A 22,416-nucleotide genomic window follows, 5' to 3' on the forward strand; every position below is an offset into this window, starting at 1 on the left:
CAAAGTATAGGGAAAATAAGAATGAAAGAAAAAATACACGCATATATTTAACTTCCCTTTCATTATAAGCCGTGGGAAAGATATTACTCTAGGGGAAGGAGGAGAGAAGAAGGGGAAGGGGTGAAAGATCCTGGCTCATTGTACTTTCGTCAGCAGGAGAGGTAGCGCTGTCTCTCTCTCTCTCTCTCTCTCTCTCTCTCTCTCTCTCTCTCTCTCTCTCTCTCTCTCTCTCTCTCTCTCTCTCTCTCTCTCTCTCTCTCTCTCTCTCTCTCTCTCTCTCTCTCTCTCTCTCTCTCTCTCTCTCTCTCTCTCTCTCTCTCTCTCTCTCTCTCTCTCTCTCTCTCTCTCTCTCTCTCTCTCTCTCTCTTTTGTACCCCATTGCACTGCCTGATTGTCACGTCCCATATCTCAACCAATCAAGTTGCACCATTTTTCAGACTAAATAACGCACTACCACTAATCACAAAGGCGTCCAACACACACACATACACACACACACACACACACACACACACACACACACACGCCTATACACACATATCAATCATCATTACCGACATTATACTTCCTGTTGTGGAATCAAATTAATGGTCTATATTTTTTTATTTGCCTCTCTATTATCTATTATTATACTCAAGGTCATTTCCATACAATTTACTTCCGCTTCCTCATTTTGCCTCTGTTTCTATTGTCATCATTATTATATTTCTTATCTATCCTCTTCCTCCTTTTGTCTTTGTTTTATCATCCTTCTATTTCTTCTCTCTCCTCTTCCTCCTTTTGTCTCTGTTTCTTTCATCTTTCTTTTTCTTCTTTCTCCTCTTCCTCCCTTTGTCTCTCTGTTTCTTTCATCATCCTTCTTTTTTCTTTCTCCTCCTCAGTGTCTTTATTCTTCTTCTTTCTTTACCTCCTTGTCTCCCTACTTCTCTCCTTTTTTTTTTCTTTCCGCTTCCTTCTACTCTCTCACCTCATTTCTTTCTCTTTTCCCTTATTCTCTCTCTTCTTCTCTCTTACTCTACTTGCTTCTCTTGTTATCCTATACTATTTTCTGTCTTTCTTTATTTTCTTTTTCCTCCTCCTCATCCTCGTCGTCGTCTCTTTACTCTTTATCTTCCTCTCTCATTTCTTATTCATCTCTTTCCATTTTCTCCCATTCTCTTTCCTCCTCCTTCTCTTACTCACTCTTTTTGTCTCTCTCGTTCTTCTAATACTACTATCTGTCTCTATTTTTCTCCTCCTCCTCCTCCTCTTTCCTCTACTCTTTCACCTCTTAGTCGTTCCCTTTCCCTTTCCTTCTACTCTTTCATCTTCCTCCTCCTAATCACTCTCCTCATTGTCTCTCTCATCCTCCTCCTTACTCCCTTAATCAACTCTCGGAATCTTCCTCATCAACCCTCCTACCTGTGTCTTCTTAACCTGCCTGCACACACCATGATCCCTCCTCCCCTCTCTCTCTCTCTCTCTCTCTCTCTCTCTCTCTCTCTCTCTCTCTCTCTCTCTCTCTCTCTCTCTCTCTCTCTCTCTCTCTCTCTCATCAGCTAATGTCCACAGTAATTACCCTTCGTGCCAATCTGACTTACCAGGAATCACTTCATATCCAATCCCTTTGTCTCAGAATTTCCCATTCGTCAATTAGTGTTTGGCTTACTGTCACGTTTCTCTTGAATACCACAACGCTTTTCCATATTCATTCTGTCTATCATTTGGTGATTTTATACAGCTTCAGAAACTTATGTGGGGGTTGAAATAGTGAAGACTCTGGCCATTAATCCATTAGATCCTACCTAATGTCAATAAAATGGTCTAATCGTACACAAATTTCATGGTAGGTATGCGTCCCAGTACTTTAGGGTTTAATTTCAGTTTTTGATTGGCTGTTTGTGTTGTGTTGCCTCGTTTTTTGTTCTAATCTGTTTTTCTTTCCTTTCTTTTTTTTTTTTTGTATGTGTGTCACTGTTGTGTTGTGGTGCGAGAAGGAATGAAAAATATTAAAGGAGTGTTTGCTTTCCTTTTGTTCTTCTATGTTTGTTTCTGTTCTCTCTAGTGTCTTACTTAGTTCTTGTGTTATGGTGCAAGGAGGAACGAAGAGGAACAATAAGAAAGGAGAAAACACGAAAATGACAAGTGCGTTTCATACAGTGACTGCGGATTGAAACTAAGTAGGCGTTTTCTTTTCGTTCTGTTTCCCTTGGTCAGTTATCCCTCTTACATAAAGAAGACATGTAGGCGTACTGGTTTCTTGCAGCTTTCCTTATTCTCTTCTGTCCTTATGTTTACTAGCAGAATTATCCTCCAATCACCAGCTTATATTCATTTCCGTAATCATGTTCTGGGAAAAACGTTCATATTATCACTCATCAATCCCTTCAGTACCATGTCACGTATCAATTGGACATGGGTTAGTTAGGTTAGGTTGTGGTTGTGGTTTGGTTATGGTTAGGTTGTGATTAGGTTAGGTTATTGTTATGGTTAGGTTAGGCTTGGTTAGGTTATGTTAAGTCTGGTTAGATAAGGTTAGGTTAGGTTAAGTTAGGTTACTATTTGTCGGTTGTACGTAGCTTCAGAAAATTATGTGGGGATTAAAATAGTAAAGACTCTGGCTAGTAATCTTTTGACCCCATAAACCCTTCCCTTCCTAATGCACTCAAAATCGTCTAATCGTACCCAAAAAATCAAGGTAAAAATGCGTCTCAGTATCGAAGGGTTAATCCTGTTCCTTCACTTCCACTTAGTCAATTTGTAGTCATGCCGTCTTCCTAATCACCAATCCCTTCACTTCATCCCTAATCCTTAAATAATTATCACTTCATCATAGGAATATCACCCTTCTATAATCGAGTTTCTTCGGCAATAACTAACTTTAAACCCCTTCAATACTGGAACACATTTTTAACTTGAAACTTATGTACGATTACACCATGTTATTGACATTAGAAAGGCTCTATGGAGGTCAGAAGATTAATGGCCAGAATCTTCACTATTTCAATCCCCACATGAGTTTCTGAAGCTGTATCAAATCACCAAATAGTAAGCAGAATAAATATGGAAACGCGTCATGGTACTCCAATCACGGTAGATAAATATCACCTAATCATTCCTTATTCCCTTCACTTCCCTTCCCTTCCATTTACTTCCCTTTATAACCGACCAGTTCCAATCTCTGTCTCTTTGTCCTAACTTGCCTTCATTCACTCCCTGCCACACACCCACAAGGCTTCACTCGGCCCGTCATTTAAGTTATTATTCGCAGCCTTCGTCTTCGCCCTCGCCTCCGCCTCCGCCTCAGCCTTCGCCTCCTCCACCTCTTCCGCCTTCTCCGCCTCCGCCTCCGCCTTCGCCTCCTCCGCCTTCGCCTCCTCCTCCTCCGCCTCCAATTAGCACAGTCGACAGAGGAGGATGCCTAATCTGTAACTTGAGGGAACATGTGTCCAGAAGGGGAATAGGAGGAGGAGGAGGAGGAGGAGGAGGAGGAGGAGGAGGAGGAGGAGGAGGAGGAGGAGGAGGAGGAGGAGGAGGAGGAGGAAAAGGAGGATTTTATTGAGAATGTAATGGTTTTGTGTGTGCATGTGTTCCTTTTCCTCCTCCTCCTCTTCCTCCTCCTCCTCCTCCTTCTCCACCTACACCCTCTCAATTTTAACCTTCACCTCCTCCTATCCTCCACTTCTTCCTGCTCCTCCTCCTACACTTCAATCTGCTCTTTCGCCACCTGCTTCATCCTCCTCCTCCTCCTCCTCCTCCTCCTCCTCCTCCTCCTCTTCCTCCCCCTCCTCCTCTTCCTACTCCTCTTCCCTCAGGCAAACTAACATTTTAAAAGTTGTCTAAATGTGTGTATTACCTTTCTTAAGTGATAGCGGGTCTCAGCAGGTTCAGGGAAAGGCGGGAAGGGGCGGGAAGAGGAGGGAAGAGGCGGAAGAGGCGAGGAGAGGAGGGAAGAGGCGGGAGAGAGGAAAAGTGGGAAGGAAGGAATAAAAATAAGGGGAAGCAAAAAAGATGAAATTTATTGAAAGGAATTAGGAGGGAAATAAGAGATAAGGAAGGGGAGGAGAGAAGAGACGAACGGAGAGGAAAGAAGAAATTAGAGGAGAATGAAAGTAAAAAAGGAGAAAAAGAGGAAGAGATTAAATTTATTAGGGAAATGAGAAGGGAAGGAAGAGGAGATTAGAAAGATCGAAAAGAGGAGGAGGAGGAAAAGATGAAAACTAATGATAGAAATAAAAAGAAAATAAAGAAAAGAGAAGGTAGGAAATGAAAAAAATACGGAAAAACGAGACTGAAGAAGTGAGAAAAACAAGAAAAGTCACAAAGAACTAACAAGAACAAGAACAAGAACAAGGAGACAAAAAAAAGAGTAATGAAGAAACACACACACACACACACACACACACACACACACACACACACACACACACACACACACACACACTTCTTCATTCCTCGTCCTCGCCGCCTCGCCACTGACCATCCCATTCCCACGGAGACCATAAGACGGCCACGCTGGGACCGAGAGGGACAGAGAAGCGACGAATTGAATATTGGAGACGAGCGGCAGGAAGAGGCGGGAGGACGGAGAGCCGGGAGGAAGGCGAGGCAGGAGAAGGGTAAGGAGGGAGGAGGCTAGGAGGGAGGGTGAGACGAGAGGCAAGGCGATGGGAGACGACTAGAAAGTGGACATCAAGAAGTACTATTATAAAGGGTTCCATTTCCTGAAGAATCTCGTTCCGCGGCACTTATATACAGATTTCTTAAACATTTTGCTCTCACTCTACGTTCATACCCAGCAGAAATTGTCAGCCGGTTTCTCAAGAGTGTTTCTCCTTTTGATATTGTAAAGTTTGTATTAATCTGTCACTAGAACGATAAAGTCACTCTTCAAAAACCCGTGTAACGATAAGTAAAGGTTTAAGTAGTGGCTATGTGACTAAAGCCTTTCAGAATGTGGTCTTTAGGCAATGTATTATGAAATGTTTAGTTTTTTTTCTTTTCAACCTATATGACGATAAGTAAAGGTTTAAGTAGTGACGATGTGACAGAAACCTTTTGGAAATGTGGTCTTTAGGCAATGTATTCTGTAATGTTTCGTTTTTTTCCCCAACCTTGATGACGATAGTAAAGGTTTAATTAAGTAGTGACGATGTGACAGAAGTCTTTTGGAATGTGGTCTCTAGGCAATGTATTCTGTAATGTTTCGGGTTTTTCTCAGCTGCTTTTAATGTCTGTGTTGGAAATGACTGGGGATTCCAAGGGTGTCTTCATGGTCGCACCGATAGCTTAACAAGAAATCTACACCAGGAAAAAAAAAAGGAAGGTTTCAAGATATTTATCCCTTATTTTTGGCTAATTCTCTCGGACCTGTAAGGGAACTGTCAACTAAGTGGGGCTTTTTTTTCGTTTTATGTTGCCCTTGGCCAGTTTTCCCCTCTTATATAAAAATCTTTAGAAACTGATATTTGTTATGGTCTTTGAAAAATAATCCTTAATGGAGGAGAAAGTAGATTAGAAAATACAGAAGTTAGTCAGAAAAGCGTTAGAGTAATTGATTCTTGCAGATTGTGACCGTAAGAAATTAATTTAAGGCTCTTCTCTAATTCTGAATATTCCTTTCAGTTCTACTCTTAGGGACTCGTGAACCTTTTCTTCTCTCTTTTGTAGGCCTTCACCAAAGCCCCTCTTACATAAAATAGATCCCATCCCGATGCCTTCCCTGTCCACCACATGACGTAAGGCATTTTGGATGATAAGAGAAAGGAAAAAGAAAGCGAGGCAATCCAAAGAGCAACACAGCGAGAAAGAACAGACCAGGAGTGTTGCTACATAGAATCTGATGAGCAAGTGGACTTAAAATACAGGCAGCTCTTCACTCCACGCTGAGACGCCTTGCCGACCACACTGCACTGGTTTGTGTCTGGCTTCTGAGGCGTAAATGAAACCTGCTAGACAATAAGCAATAGACAATAAAGAGACAGAAGGAAGAGAGGAGATGCAGCAAGCTATTAACCCCTTCAGTACTGGGAGGCATTTCTACTATAAGTTTTGGATAAGATTAGACGATCTTATTGACATCAGGAAGGGTCTATGGATTTCAGAAGATAAAAGGCAAGAGTCCGCACCATTTCAATCCCCCATATCAGTTTCTGAAGCTGCATAAAATCTCCAAACTGTAAGCAAATTAAATATGAAAACGTGTCATGGTGCTGAAGGAGTTAAAGGCTCTACGGACATGTATTTTACGGCCTATAAGCGGGTGAGACACGAATCAAATCTTGGCATAATCTCCTGAGTCAGTTTGGCATTGGCGTGTTGCAGAGGTGGAATTGTATTGAGAGAGTTATATTGAGGAATCGCAGAGATGTGAATGTGATCAGCAATACAAGATTAGGACAATAAACAACGGGTTCATGTTTCATAAAGATTAAAGCTGAAGGGAATGGTTTTCAGTAATCTTGTTGTTGTTACCGAGCCATTAGTGAGCTGTGAAATATTATACACTTTTAACCCCTTCAGTACCGTGACGCGTTTCCACATTCATTACTATTTGGTGATTCTATACAGCTTAAGAACCTCATGTGGGGGATTAGAATAGTGAAGAATGATTACTGGTTCATTCTGCTTACTATTTGGTAATTTTATACAGCTTCAGAAACTCATGTGAGGAGGATTAGAATAATGAATACTATGATCATTAATCTTCTCACCTCAATAAACCCCTCCTAATGTCAATAAAATGGTCAAATCGTACACAAATCTCAAGGTAAAAATGTGTCTCAGTACTGAAGGGGTTAAGTACGAGGGTGAGAAGTGTAAGCAGGTAAGCATGTTTCAACACCAGGACTGCAACGTGTTAGTTCTGATGGCTTCGTGCAGTGTCACTCCTGTTACTGTGTCTGTATCAAGATGGCGTGGTTCAGCCTGCAGCTTCATCTGTTCAGTAAGACGCGCCACTTACCATTAATTGAATCGTAAGGTAGCGGTGCTTGCTGCCGCTTATGTGGGGTCAGGGAGAAGAGAACGACCATCAATCACCCCCTCCATGCCAAGTCCTGCCCCGCCCCGCCCCGCCCTACCTCCATCGGTCCCTCCCTACCTCTCCCTGACCCCCCCCCTGCTTCGTTCAGTCTAGGCCCCGTGGTGTAGTGGGTCAGTGGGTTCAGTGGGTTCAGCTCACATGGAAGTGGTCTTAAACTCGTGTTGCTTAATGTTTTTGTATGAGGCTCGTATTCCCAAACACTTATGTGCTTCACCTCTACTATATCAAAAGGCTTTATTGAAGTTTATACGAGTTCTCTAAGGTGTTTTTACGGTTCTAGAGGCAGACTGACAAGATTTTTGTATTATTAACTGAAGAAGCACTCTTGAAAACCCGCTAGTCATTTCTGTGGCCTTGGAAAACAGTCGTGTTGAAAGAGCAAAGCGTTTCTGAATAAGGAACTTAGTAACAGTAAACTTGTATTGCTAAATGTTTTTGTATGAGCTTGTATTCCCAAACACTTCTGTGCTTCACCTCCACTATTTCAAAAGGCTTCATTTAAATTTATACGAGTTATCTACGGTTATTTTACTGTTCTAGAGGCAGATTGACATGATTTCTGCACTATTAACTGAAGAAAGACTTGAAAATCCCGTTAGTCATCTCTGTGGCTTTGGAAAACAGTCGTGGTGAGAGAGCAAAGCGTTTCTGAATACTAATATTTGTTAAAGCTACATACCACTATTACTAGTAGCACTTCCACCATCACTTGTCACCATTCACCACACTTCAGTAACACCCTCACATCACCAAGAGTCTCTACCAGATGAACAGCCAAACACCACCTCAAGACCTCGGCAAGTTCACAAAGTAAGTCCTTGTCACACTTGCTCCAGCGGGGATTACAGGAACTTAAAGGTGTTATGAAGATCGGTGTTTAAGAACGCTTAGCCACGGCTTTCATCATCGTCTCTTTTGTCTTACTAGAAAAGCACGCATAGATACAGAACAGAGACAAAGAAAATGGTCAGCCAGTTGATAAATAAAAAGGGATTCTCAGGGTGATATTTCTTACACTTCCCTCAATAATCTGGAAAATGAATTAAAGAAAAAGAAACATTGAACTAACGATAAGAAAGCAATGTTCAAGAGTGACATTTTCAACACAGTTTCGGTCCTTATCTTCGTCTGCCTATCTGGAAAACGAACTAATGAAAAAGAAATATCCAGCTAAAAGTAACAAAACTCTAAGTTCAAGAATGGCACTTTCAACACAGCGGTCCTCATCTTCTTCTGCTCACTAGAAAAATAAACACATTTATCAGCAAAGAAGACAAGGAAAATGAGGAAATGAGTTGGTATATTGAGGATTTCAAAGGAGGACTTGTTACTCTTTCCTACGGCTTTCATTTCCGTCTCTTTCTAAATTAGGAAAACAAACCCAATTACCAATAAAATCAATGTAATTATCAGCAAAGCAAGCCAAGGAAAATGTAGAAATTAATTGGTATATAGTGGATTTCAAAAGGGTGAACCTATTACCCTTTCCTGCAACTTTCATTTCCGTTTTTTTTTTTTTTACTAGGTAAACAAATCCAATAACAGGAAAAGCGGGGAAGAAAAATGAAGAAATTAGGGAAATGGATTGGTATATAGTGGACTTCAAAGGGGATACCTATTACCCTTTCCCGCAGCAACTTTAATTTCCGTCTCTTTTTTTACTAGGAAAACAAACCCAATCATCGAGAAAAGCAGCGAAAGAAAATGAGAAATACCAAATGAAAAAAAGCAGCAGATTTCAAGGTTTTTCTTACACATAACCGAGACTTTCTTATTTGTTTCCTTTCCCTACTAAACAACTAAACAAACCCGGCAAACAGTAGAAAGCGACGCAAAAGACAACGTGACAACCTAAATTTGCTAAAAAGAGAGCAATTCATATGAGCAACCAGCAGATTCCATGGTTTTTCCAGCACTTTACCGCGGCTTTCCTCTTTGTTTCCTTGGCCTCCTTACCAGGAAAAACAAATCTAGTTACGTGGAAAAGGAGGGCAAGGAAAACGTGACAATCTGCACACGGTAAAAATAGGAGGATTTGTACGGCTACACTTCCCACTCCTTGCCCAAGTCCTCGTCTTTGTTTCCTCGGCTTCTCTACCTGGAAAACAAGACCTGCTGGGGAAATGGGAGCAGCTATGGAGAGTAAACAGTGCATTTCCAAGGAGAGATTTACAGGATTTGATCTTATTATGGTCTGGTGCGGTTCTCATATTCTTTTCTTTAAGCCCTTCAGTACCATGGCACGTTTTCATATTCATTCTGCTTACTATTTGGTGATTCTACAGGTTAAGAAAATTTATGTGGGGACTAAAATAGTGAAGACTTTGGCCTTTAATCTTTTGACCTCCATAAACTCTTCCTAATGTATGTAGAATCACTAATTATGCCCAAAATCTAAAGTAAAAAAATGCGTACCAGTACTGAAGGGATTAATGTTATGAAGGATGGATGGATGGATTTAAGATTAGGCGCCGCAACAACGAATGTCATATGGCGCTGCTACAATTTGTTAATTAAAACCATATAGTTTATAAAAAAAATAACTAAAAACAATTAAAAACAATGAAAGTAAAAGAAACTAAAAATACTAAAAATAAAATAAAACGAAATCAAACATTAATATATATATATGATAAAATAAAATTCACAAATTGGGGAGGAGGCCAGCTTCTCCCAAATACTTATAAACATCATGGCCTGGGGCTAGACATGCTGGTCCAAGGAGAGAGATAGCAGAGAGATAGCAGACACAGCTATCTCTACCGTGATACCAGCAGAGGTAGCGGTGTCGTAAGTCAATCAAACTAGGGCACTCTACCAGGTGCCGAACGGTGAGCGGCACCAGGCAGTTATCACAGTAGGGCTGAGGGTAACCGGTCAACAGATATCTTTGTGTAAGATAGGTGTGACCTATTCGAAGCCGCGCTAAGTTATGAAGGGTTATGCATCACAATAAAAGAGTTAATTTCAGGATACACTAACCTGGCGGAGTCTTGCACAGCAGATTACAGAATGGGAAGATTGGAAGGAGTTAAGACACCTATAATCCCACTACAACTCAGATGTCAACTCCCCATCACTCAAGATACCCACTCCCAACACCACTTCAAGGCGCCCACTCCCAACTCCTAGCACCACGACGCTCCCACGCCCACCACCACCCCGATCACCAACACAGGCAAGACTCAATATCGGATCCTTGGTGGTTATGCAATTAGGAGTGTATACCTGGCTCCGTGACGCCCAGGTGCAAGTGTCATGTGGCTGTGAGACTGATGCCTATGCTCTCTCTCTCTCTCTCTCTCTCTCTCTCTCTCTCTCTCTCTCTCTCTCTCTCTCTCTCTCTCTCTCTCTCTCTCTCTCTCTCTCTCTCTCTATATATATATATATATATATATATATATATATATATATATATATATATATATATATATATATATATATATATATATATATATATATATATATATATCTGAGTTTCTGCATAATATATATATATAACATGTGAAGTTTCTGCAAAATTATGTACAACAGTGAAGAATATCACATTTTTTTTTTTTTGTTCCTACATATATTTTGAATGATAGGCCTAACATCTGACCTCTTCGGCATAATGAATTCTGTATCTCGTTTCCAGCTCTGTACAAAAGCTTCAGCTCATCTGACTGAGCCTGTATTATGAATATAAATTATAAGCAGTATTACTATGTATAGAAAAAAATTGGCCAATAAATGTACCAGTATTAATATGAGTCTCTCTCTCTCTCTCTCTCTCTCTCTCTCTGGATATTTTTGTACGTTTGTCCTTTTATCTATTTACTTTTTTCCTTCCTCCTCTCTTTTCTTCTGTCTTCTTTCTCGTTTTCTTCTTATTGTTCTCTCTCTCTCTCTCTCTCTCTCTCTCTCTCTCTCTCTCTCTCTCTCTCTCTCTCTCTCTCTCTCTCTCTCTCTCTCTCTCTCTTTTGGTCAGTGTCTCTCTGTTAGTCAATATACTTATCTATTCATCCATCTCTCACTTAATTACATACACACACACACACACACACACACACACACACACACACACACACACACACACACACACACACACACACACACACACACACACACACACACACACACACACAGTTGGTTATTCGATATTTGATCTAAACGAGTTTCAAGCTAAGTAGGTGCTGAAAGATTTCAGAATCGATAAAGAGAGAGAGAGAGAGAGAGAGAGAGAGAGAGAGAGAGAGAGAGAGAGAGAGAGAGAGAGAGAGAGAGAGAGAGAGAGAGAGAGAGAGAGAGAGAGTTTCGCATCACGCAACTTCTGTAATTTTCTTTTTATCATCTTTCTCGTTTCACTTTTTTATCTTTCTTTTCTTTATTCTGCTCTTCTTATCTTTTTAATTTTTATCTCCTCCTCCTCCTCCTCCTCCTCCTCTCCTCCTCCTCCTCCTCTTCCTCCTCCTCCTCTTCTTCCACCTAAAAATAACAAAATCAGGTATGAAATCTTGGCCTCCACTCGTTCGCAAAATGAGATCATAAGAGACACTAAGTTACCTGTCTTACCTCACGTCCCCTCCCCCCCTCTCTACCTCCCTCCTCCCCCCTTTGGCCCCCTCTTCCTTCCTTCCTTCCCTCCCTACCACCTCCTCTCCTCCTCCTTCCTCTTCATTCCTCCCTCCATTCTTCCTTATCCGCCCCCTTTCCTTCTCTCCTCCTCCTCCTCCTCTTCCTCCTCTTCTCTCTTAATCTTACGTGTGTCTTGGAAGTGGGAGGGGCAGTGTTATGGGAGGCGGGATGGGAGGAAGGGGGAGGGGGAGAAGGAGAAGGATAAGCTGATAGAAGTAGTGATGAAATATGTCTGTCTGTCTGTATGTATGTTTGTATGTATGTATGAGCTCTCTCTGTCTCTCTTTTACTTTCTCCATGTCTATGTCTCTCTCTGTCTGTCTGTCTGTCTGTCTGTCTCTCTCTCTCTCTCTCTCTCTCTCTCTCTCTCTCTCTCTCTCTCTCTCTCTCTGTATCATTTTTTTCCATTTCATCTCCATATTGGTCGTTTTTCTACCATATTCACTCATCACTCTCTCTCTCTCTCTCTCTCTCTCTCTCTCTCTCTCTCTCTCTCTCTCATGACGGGTTGGCGCCAATCGCTCGCCAAATCGCCTGGAAATTGTCGGAAACATTCACTTTAATGGAGGGAAGAGACAAGTCAGATTACACTGAATCTATCGCTGGCCGGGCGATTATTGCCACGCTGCTTCGCCGCCACATTATTTCCATCCCTCACTCATCATTCAGCGCCGGAGAGAGAGACAGAGAGAGAGAGAGAGAGAGAGAGAGAGAGAATGAAAATTAATAAAAGAAAAAACAATTAAAAGGAAGAAAAATGAAATGATAGCATGAGAGAGAGAGAGAGAGAGAGAGAGAGAGAGAGAGAGAGAGAGAGAGAGAGAGAGAGAGAGAGAGAGAGATAATTCATACTTTTTTGTAGAGAAGTAGAAGAAACAAGCACTGCATGACACAAGAAATACCCGAATCCAGTCTGCAACGAAGCAAAATCCAGAAGTGAACTGCATCTGACATAACAGTGAAGGTCCCGCGGGAAGACGATAGTTGCCTGCTGGACCGGTGTGGACTGGACTGACTCTACTGGACTGGACTGCCTCACAATGAAGCAGAGAAGCTGAAATCTTGCTATTAACCTCTTCAGTACCATGACTCGCTTTTTATATTCATTCTGCTTACTTTTGGTGATTTCATACAGCTTCAGAAACTCATGTGGGGGATTGAAACAGCGAAGACTCTGGACATTAATCTTCTGACCTCCATAGACCCATCCTAATGACAATAAAATGGTCTAATCGTACACAAATCTTAAGGTAAAAATGTGTCCCAGTAATGAAGAGGTTAACAGGAGTAACAGAAGAAGAACGTGTCATGTCAGTAAGAGATAAAGAACACTGCGTTTCTATTGCAAAGTAAACAACGAGGAGGAGTATCTGTCCCATCTGTTTACAGTAACTAAAGAAGCAAGAAGCACAAGAAGAAAACATCCTATTAACGCCTTCAATACTGGAACATTTTTACCTTGAGATTTGTGTACAATTAGACCATTTTACTGACATTAGGAAGGATCTATGGAGGTCAGAAGATTAATGCCCACAGTCTTCACTATTTCAATGAGTTTCTGAAGCTGTATAAAGTCACCAAATTGTAAGCAGAGTGAATATGGAAAAGCGCCATGGTACTGAAGGGGTTAACATAAACAGAAGGAAGAAAAACGCTGTACTAACTATAAAAGAACAGTGTTTCGTTACCATTACTATTATTATTACTATTATTATGTTTATATTGACCAGAGAATCAAAATAAAACATATGAGAAATCTTGCAATTAACACGAATCTTACCGTTAACACGAATAAAAGCTAGAAAACATCGAGATAGCAAATGAAAGGTGAATTTTTGCGTTACTATTACTATGTGAAGGGCAACGAGAACTAATACGCTAATTCACACTGACGAGAACAAGATGATAGACAAGAAAGGGAAACATTGCTAGTAACATGAACGGCAAAAGGGAAAAGGTATAATGAAAGATGACTATTGCGCTTCCCTAATGGTGTACACGACGAGGAAAGCTGTTCTTCTTGTTCAAATTGACGAGAGAAAGAGGATGAAGTTTAAATAAGGGAAAAATTGTTATTAATCCTTTCAACACCATAACGCATTCCCATATTCAATCTGTTTACTATTTCGGGGTTTCATACAGCTTCATAAACTCATTTGGGGGATTAGAATACTGCAAACTGTGACCATTAATCTTCTGACCTCCATACACCCTTCCTAATGTCAATTAAATGGTCTAATTGTATACATATCTCAGTAAAAATGTGTCCCAGTCTTGAAGGGGTTAACACGAACGGTGGGAAGAAACATCACTTGTCAATGCAGTAAAAGGTGAATGTTGTGTTGATATTATGAGGCAAAAGACGAGGAGAAAAATTCAGCCTTTCCACACTGACGAAAGATTAAATAGCAGGAGAACATTTCCTTCCAATACAAATGGTAGAAAGAAAAATAACAGCCATGCCAGTAAAAGGTGACAATTGCACTTCTCTTATGAGGTAAACTACTGCAGAAAGAAAAATCACAGCCATGCCAAAAAGAGGTGAATATTGCACTTGTCTTATGAGGTAAACTGCGGTAGAAAGAAAACCACAGCCATGTCAATAAGAAGTGAACATTGCACTTCTCTTATGAGGTAAACTACGAGTGAGATATGCTACCTATTCACACTGACGCGAGACAGACGACCCGCCATAAAAAGAGCTCAATTTCTCTTTGGTTTTTTTTTACGGGGCAAAAGAAATAACACCATAAAACCTTGCTCTTCACAGCGACGGGGGAAAAGTTGACTCGCTTGCAAAAAAAAAAGAAATTGAGTTAAAGTTGAAATAACACGATTTTTTCCTGTGATAAAGAAAGATATCCACCATTTTATTGCCTAACCCATATTAAACTTTACGAATTTAAGCTTTTCATGAAGGAAAAAAAGAAAACCTTAGTATGGGAGAGAGAGAGAGAGAGAGAGAGAGAGAGAGAGAGAGAGAGAGAGAGAGAGAGAGAGAGAGAGAGAGAAACCTTGTCACATCAATCGAAGACAAGCCACCACACCAAAAAATACAAATGTTACACGTAAAGAGGAACAAAAGGCACAAAACCATACCAAGGCTGCGACAGGAGAAGGATGGGCCGCCGTGAGGAGCAGAATGGCAGCGGCAGGCAGGGAGTCACTGTGACCCTCAGCGGCACCTTATCGGCGGCAGCGGTGATCACTCAGGTGTCACGACGCACCACCGCCTTGAGGCATCACCACAAAGGTCAGTCTGTCTTCCTGGGGGGCGTCGCTTCACTTTTCAAGGTCACGCGAAGACCCGTATTTAGAAACGCTTTACTCTCTCACCACGACTATTTTCCCTAAGTTCACAAAGATGGTTAGTTACGCTTTGATGAGTGATTCTCCTGTTAGTACCGCAGAAATCTTGTTAATCTGTTACTAGAACCATAAACTCAGCCTTAAACCCGCGTCATTTCAATCACAGCCTTTTGTAAGTCGTTTTGTTGCATAAGTGTTTCAGAATACGATCCCAAGTATGGCTGAGCGGCGATGTCCCGTCACTCGCGCCCCGATCGCTCTCCTCAGTGACTTGATCTCGCTGTCACTCCACCACAGCGTCCTGCGCCTCGTACCGCTCAGGTTAAGGGCTTGGGAGTGAGCCACAGACCACCAACGCCTCATGAATGGTGTTGCCGTGGTGGTTGAGACGCTGTGGTGTTCTCATGCGGTCGTGTTCCCGTCACACTTCTCGTCACACTGGTCTGGTTATGAGTTCCCTCCCTTGCACACTCTCTCTCTCTCTCTCTCTCTCTCTCTCTCTCTCTCTCTCTCTCTCTCTCTCTCTCTCTCTCACACACACACACACACACACACACACAGGCTGGCCCCGTGTAAGTGCAGAAATTAAGTGTTGTTTTTCTTATCCCTGTCTGTTTTGCGTTTGACAAGACCCCTTTTTAGTGAGTGGACTGCATGTGTCAGGTGTTTGTGTACGAGTGTGATTGTTTGATCACTTGCCTTCCAGGTGACCGATACTCGCCAGACTCTGCACTGTTACCATACAAACAAGCCTTGCCTTGCCTTGCCTCGCCAGACTCTCCTCTCCTCTGCGAAACACCTAACTGCAACAAAACTATTACCTAATAGATACCTTCTCAAACTTGTGGGCTTAGCGAAACTTTCTTCTCTTTTTCTTAAAAGTTTTATTGGTTTGTAGTTTGCCAGCAATATGTCCACACACAACACACTCCGCCTTCCTACACTAGGCGGAACACCGGCGAGTCTGAGCATCAGCAGACGCCCCTCGGTGACATACGCGCCGTCACATACAAGCCAGAGCCGGAGTTCCCCTCAGGCGCCGATCTCAACAGGACAAGGCGGCAAAGAGCAAACAACGTCCATCAATGAGATGAGCAAAGACATCGCCAAACACACAACACTCGGTAACGCAAAGCGAGAGGAAGCGTCGCCTGCAGCTCTCAGCGGCCAGCGCGCGGCGGTGAGGGCAAGCAGCCACTCAGTCTCTCTAACTCTCCCCTCACTGGGACAAGCGTGCGTGGATCGCCATGGCGTGCGAGAATGCCACTCCGCCACCGACGATGGCCCGAGACCAACTGAGGGCCGCGGCGGGCACCCACCCAGCCCTCCCTCCGTCCTCCGCTCGGCCTGCCCAACCTGTCTGCCTGCTTCCTTATCATTATCCTGCAGCCCGGCCTGCCCCCTTGAAAACTCAGGCACCTTCACTATCTTGCTCACAAAATGCACAAACACTTTACTCGCTCCCGCCACTCGTGCCACCATCGATTCGCCAATTAATGACATAAAACAGCAGCCCTGCAGACCCCTGCCGCTGTTAAGGAAGACGCACACACGCACGCACACACACACGCTGCACTCTTCAACTCAGGTCAGTTTAAATCCTTCCTTTAGTAAAAACGTAATAAAGTTGACAAAAACCGCAGCCGTGAGCCTCAAGCCCCAAGCCCCAAGCCCCGGGCCGCGCGGTGCAGCAGCTACAGGAGTAATCCCTGGCGCCGGGAGTTTGCCGCGTGTTCCCAAGCACTCACCTGGCCCTGACCTGAGGCACGGCGCCTGCCACGCCGCCCCGGCACGCCCGAGTGTGGCGAGGCTCGTGACGTACACCACACACTGTCAACCATGTCACGGCGCTCCGTGTCAAAATGAGCACAAAAATTAATAAGGATATTAACAACAATGAATAAATTAATGAACGAAAAAATACAAGGAAATGTGAAACAGGTAGACACAATGACAAGGGAACACACACAGGAGGATAACGAGCAAGCGGTGAGCAGATGACAGTAATGAAGGATCCATAATATCATATCGAATATCATAATAATAACTTGTAACTTTCAAATAAACCTGCTCGTGGTTATTGATTGCTTCAGCAGCAAGATATAAAGTAGTAGTAGTAGTAGTAGTAGTAGTAGTAGTAGTAGTAGTAGTAGTAGTAGTAGTAGTAGTAGTAATAGTATAATACTGAGGATGATAAGGGATGATCATGATGAAAATAGAGATAGTAATGATGATGATGATGATGATGATAATAATAATAATAATAATAATAACAATAATAATAATAATAATAATAATAATAATAATAATAATAATAATAATAATAATAATAATAATAATAATAATAATAATAATAATAATAATAATAATGATGATGATGATGATGATGATGATGATGATGATGATGATGATGATGATGATGATGATGATGATGATGATGATGATGATGATGATGATGATGATGATGATGATGATGATGATAATAATAATAATAATAATAATAATAATAATAATAATAATAATAATAATAATAATAATAATAATAAATAATAATAATAATAATAATAATAATAATAATAATAATAATAATAATAATAATAATAATAATATAATAATAATAATAATAATAATAATAATAATAATAATAATAATAATAATAATAATAATAATAATAATAATAATAATAATAATAATAATGATAATAATAATAATAATAATAATAATAATAATAACATCCATCGGAATCAACAATAATGAAGTGATGATAGTATTTATTGGACATTAGGCTCATTGATACGAAGCTAATTACACACGAACGCACACACACACACACACACACACACACACACACACACACACACACACACACACACACACACACACAGGCTCTCCACAGCATTAATCAGTGAGAGAGAGAGAGAGAGAGAGAGAGAGAGAGAGAGAGAGAGAGAGAGAGAGAGAGAATGTGTGTGTGTGTGTGTGTGTGTGTGTGTGTGTGTGTGTGTGTGTGTGTGTGTGTGTGTGTGTGTGTGTGTGTGTGTGTGTGTGTGTGTGTGTGTGTGTTCAGAATCACAGGGCGGGGTGGGGTGGTAGGGAAGGTAAACACACAGTTGGATGACACACAAAATACGAAGTGGAAACTGAAATGAAAGGGGGAAAAAATCAACAAATAAATTCATATGAAACTCTTGCAGTGAAGAGGAAAATTCCATAAAAAAAATATATATGCAGGAGATAAAATGCGAGAAAAGGGAGCAAATAATATGTATGGTGGAGAGAGAGAGAGAGAGAGAGAGAGAGAGAGAGAGAGAGAGAGAGAGAGAGAGAGAGAGAGAGACAGAAACAGACGAACAGAGACAGAGACACAGACACAGACACAGAGACAGACAGACAGAGATACAGACAGAGACAGAAACAGACAGAAGAGAGAGACAGACAGACAGGCAGACAGAGAGAGAGAGACAGACAGGCAGACAGACAGAGAGAGATCAATGAATAAAGAAGTGACTGAATGAATTTAATAAGTCAAGGATTAAACAGAAAAAAACATTACCCTCAACATTACAACTATCACATCTTCCCTCCTCATTTATTGCTAACCTACCAAATCTTCGTGAACAAGCAATCTTTTAACACACGTATCTTTCCCAGCCTTAGTACTGCTCTAACCACGATCTCCCCCGATATATAGACAGATGAATAAAGCCAACATAAACTTACAGTCATACTCAAGCACTCCCAAGACCACAAACACAGAAGAAAACAAAGAAAACAGTAAAATAAATGCGGATTGACCTATGTAAATGCAAAACTGTCTGAATCTGTGACACTGAGACGCTAAAGTGAAGGGGATAAGAGACAAAGTGACGCTAAGTTCCGGCACTGGATAGACATGAAGTGATGCAGTTCAGTTGTATTTGCTTGTCTTATACTTACATCACGTCCTAATCCGCATGACAAAAGTGTGTGTGTGTGTGTGTGTGTGTGTGTGTGTGTGTGAGAGAGAGAGAGAGAGAGAGAGAGAGAGAGAGAGAGAGAGAGAGAGAGAGAGAGAGAGAGAGAGAGAATACATAACTGATAATACTTCAAAACTGTAACCTAATTGTAATTCTATTGTAATTTAATTTGTAATCTATAACTCATAAGCATAAATTAGACTATATTTTGGTTAGGTTTTAAGATAGGATGTGTTCATAATACACCTTTAACCTGTAAAATGACCAAGATTAAATGTAATTAAGGTATAAATAAGAGAGAGAGAGAGAGAGAGAGAGAGAGAGAGAGAGAGAGAGAGAGAGAGAGAGAGAGAGAGAGAGAGAGAGAGAGAGAGAGAGAGAGAGAGAGAGAGAGAGAGAGAGAGAGGCTAGATAGATGAATAGATGGATGAGTGGAAGGAAAGTGGAAGAAATAAAGAGAGGTAAACGAGTGAATGGATGATAAATATTGGATGAATGAAGAGATTAATGAAAGAAAAATAGAATAAAGAAATGGATAATGAATGAATGAATAAATGGATGAAATAAAGAGAATGAATGAAAATGAGAAGAAAGTAAAAAGAAAAACAGAGAAAGTAATGAGAAAAACAAAAAAGGCAAAAAATAAATAAGAAAAGATAAGAAATAATGAGAAAAAAATTGAGAAACGGATGAATAAATGGATGAAATAAAAAGAATGAATGGAAGTGAGACCAAAGAAGAGAAAAACATAAAACTTGATGGACAAAAAAAACAAAAAAATAGAGAAAATATATAAAAAAAAAAGAAAAAAAGAAAAACGGATGAATAAATGGATGAAATAAAGCAAATGAAAGAAAATGAGAGCAAAGAAAAGCAAAACACATAAAACTTGATGAGCAAAGAAGCAAAACATAAACACAAATAGAGAAAAAAAATATATAGAAAAAAAAAATTAGAGAAATAAAGTATGTATGTATGAACAAGTATGGATGTATTCACTGAAAGCATCCACATCCATACACACACACACACACACACACACACACACACACACACACACACACACACACACACACACACACACACACGCATACACACACTATACATTCACGTATACAAAGAACTTATAAAACAACTCTAGCATAAATAAAAACAAAATATCTGAAATGAATGTCTCAAAAAATATATGGGGAAAAAATAAAATCAAGCCATGGCAAAGGGATTGAATGCACAGGAAGAGAGAGAGAGAGAGAGAGAGAGAGAGAGAGAGAGAGAGAGAGAGAGAGAGAGAGAGAGAGAGAGAGAGAGAAAGTGAGCATAAAAAGTATTTCAAGGGATTCAGCTCAAATATGGATTGCGAAAATTTTAATTCAGTCAGTTTTGTGACGGCGCGAAAAGGAAAAAAAAATGTTCCGTATGTTTATAAATGTTTGAGTGTGTTTCAGTGCATTTCGCTCAGGCCTGATTGATAAGAAGACGTAAAAAAAAATGCGATTTTATGCAAATAATAAAGAATAAAAAATAATGAATAAAAATAATCTCTAGAAATAAACAGAAAAGAGAGATAGATAATAGTAATGATCATATGACAACGAAAATGACGAAGATGAAGATGGAGGAAGAGGGAAAGATAAAGAAGAAGAAGAAAAGAAAAGAAAAGAAGAAGAAGAAGAAGAAGAAGAAGAAGAAGAAGAAGAAGAAGAAGAAGAAGAAGAAGAAGAAGGAGAAGAAGAAGAAGAAGAAGAAGAAGAAGAAGAAGAAGAAGAAGAAGAAGAAGAAGAAGAAGAAGAAGAAGAAGAAGAAGAAGAAGAAGAAGAAGAAGAAGGAAGGAGGAAGAGAAGAAGAAGAAGAGAAAAGAGAAAAAGAAAAGGGAGAAGGCAAAGAAGAAGAAGAAGCAGAAGAAAAAGAAAAAAATACATGCAGAGAGAGAATTAAGAAAAAGAAAACAAGAAAGTGGAGCAAATAATTCAAATGATAAGACCAGATACAATTACACACACACACACGCACACACACACACACACACACACACACACACACACACACACACACACACACACACACACACACACACACACACACACACACACACACACACACACACACACATACACACATAGGCACACACACACACACACACACACACACACACACACACACACACACACACACACACACACACACACAAGGCTTCATTATGTACTACTGTCTAATTTTGCAATACATGAATAAGACTAGTATTAGAGATGAAGTGAAAGAGATACTGCCTAAGCTTATTAGTCTCTCTCTCTCTCTCTCTCTCTCTCTCTCTCTCTCTCTCTCTCTCTCTCTCTCTCTCTCTGACATAACGAGTTACCGATAATCATATTTTTTTCTTTTCTTCTTTTCTTGTCTTTCTTTTTTTCTTTTTCTTTTCTTCTTTTCCTTCCCTTTCTTTTTTCTTCTTTTTCTTTTAACTTAATGATACGGGAATTCACACCTTCAGATTTCACTTAATTAGAATTATAAAGAATTGGCATCGAGAACTGATTTGGTGATTGAAAGACTTGACTGACGAAATACATGAATGAGTGAATGATTCATTAACTGACTGATTGATTGACTGACTGATTGAAGAACTGACTCACTGATTAAAATACTTAAAAAAATGGCTCGACCTTTACAGCATTACAAACACTTACCACGTGTCATATGTTCTTATCCTCAAACACTTCTGCGTTTCACCTCCACTATTTCAAAACCCTTTACTTAAATTTACTCCAATTTTTTAAGGCATTTTTACGGTTCTAGAGGCACAGTGACAAACTTTCTACACTATTAGTTGGAGAAACACTCTTAAAAACCCTCGCTAATCATGTCTGTGGCCTTGAGAAATTGTATTGATGAGAGAGTAAAGCGTTTCTGAACACGGGCCATATAGAATAACTTATTACTATTTTTCTCACATCTTTCTTAAACAGACAAGAGCTAACACACTTCTGCAACAACATTCAGTCTAATATCAAACCGAAATAGAAGAATAATATCACGGAAATAGAAGGATTAATCACAGTAATATTTCTGAGACAATACCTAGATAAGATAAACTAAAGAAGAAAGACAGAGATAGACTAAAAAGAGACGGAGATAGATAAATAGAGACAGTGAAAGACTAACGGAGGCACAGAGACACAGATACAAAGACAGAGAGATAGATAGAGAAAGACAGAGGTAAAATAAAGACAGAGGCACAGATACAAAGACAGATAGAGAGATAGATAGAGATAGAGGCAAAGAAAGACAGACAGAGACACGGAAACAAAGACGAACGGGGACAAAACTAGAGATGAGAGACAGAGACAGATAAACAGAGACAGAAAAGACAGAGAGAAACACAAAGACACACAAACAAAAGACGAACGGAGACCAAACAAGGGAAGAAATACAGACAGAGATAAACAGAGACAAAGAAAGATAGAAAGACACAGACAGAAACAGAGACAGAGACGAAGAAAAGACAAGAAAGACAGA

The sequence above is a fragment of the Portunus trituberculatus genome, chromosome 21, assembly GCF_017591435.1.
Source record: "Portunus trituberculatus isolate SZX2019 chromosome 21, ASM1759143v1, whole genome shotgun sequence".
Taxonomy (NCBI): Eukaryota; Metazoa; Arthropoda; class Malacostraca; order Decapoda; family Portunidae; genus Portunus; species Portunus trituberculatus.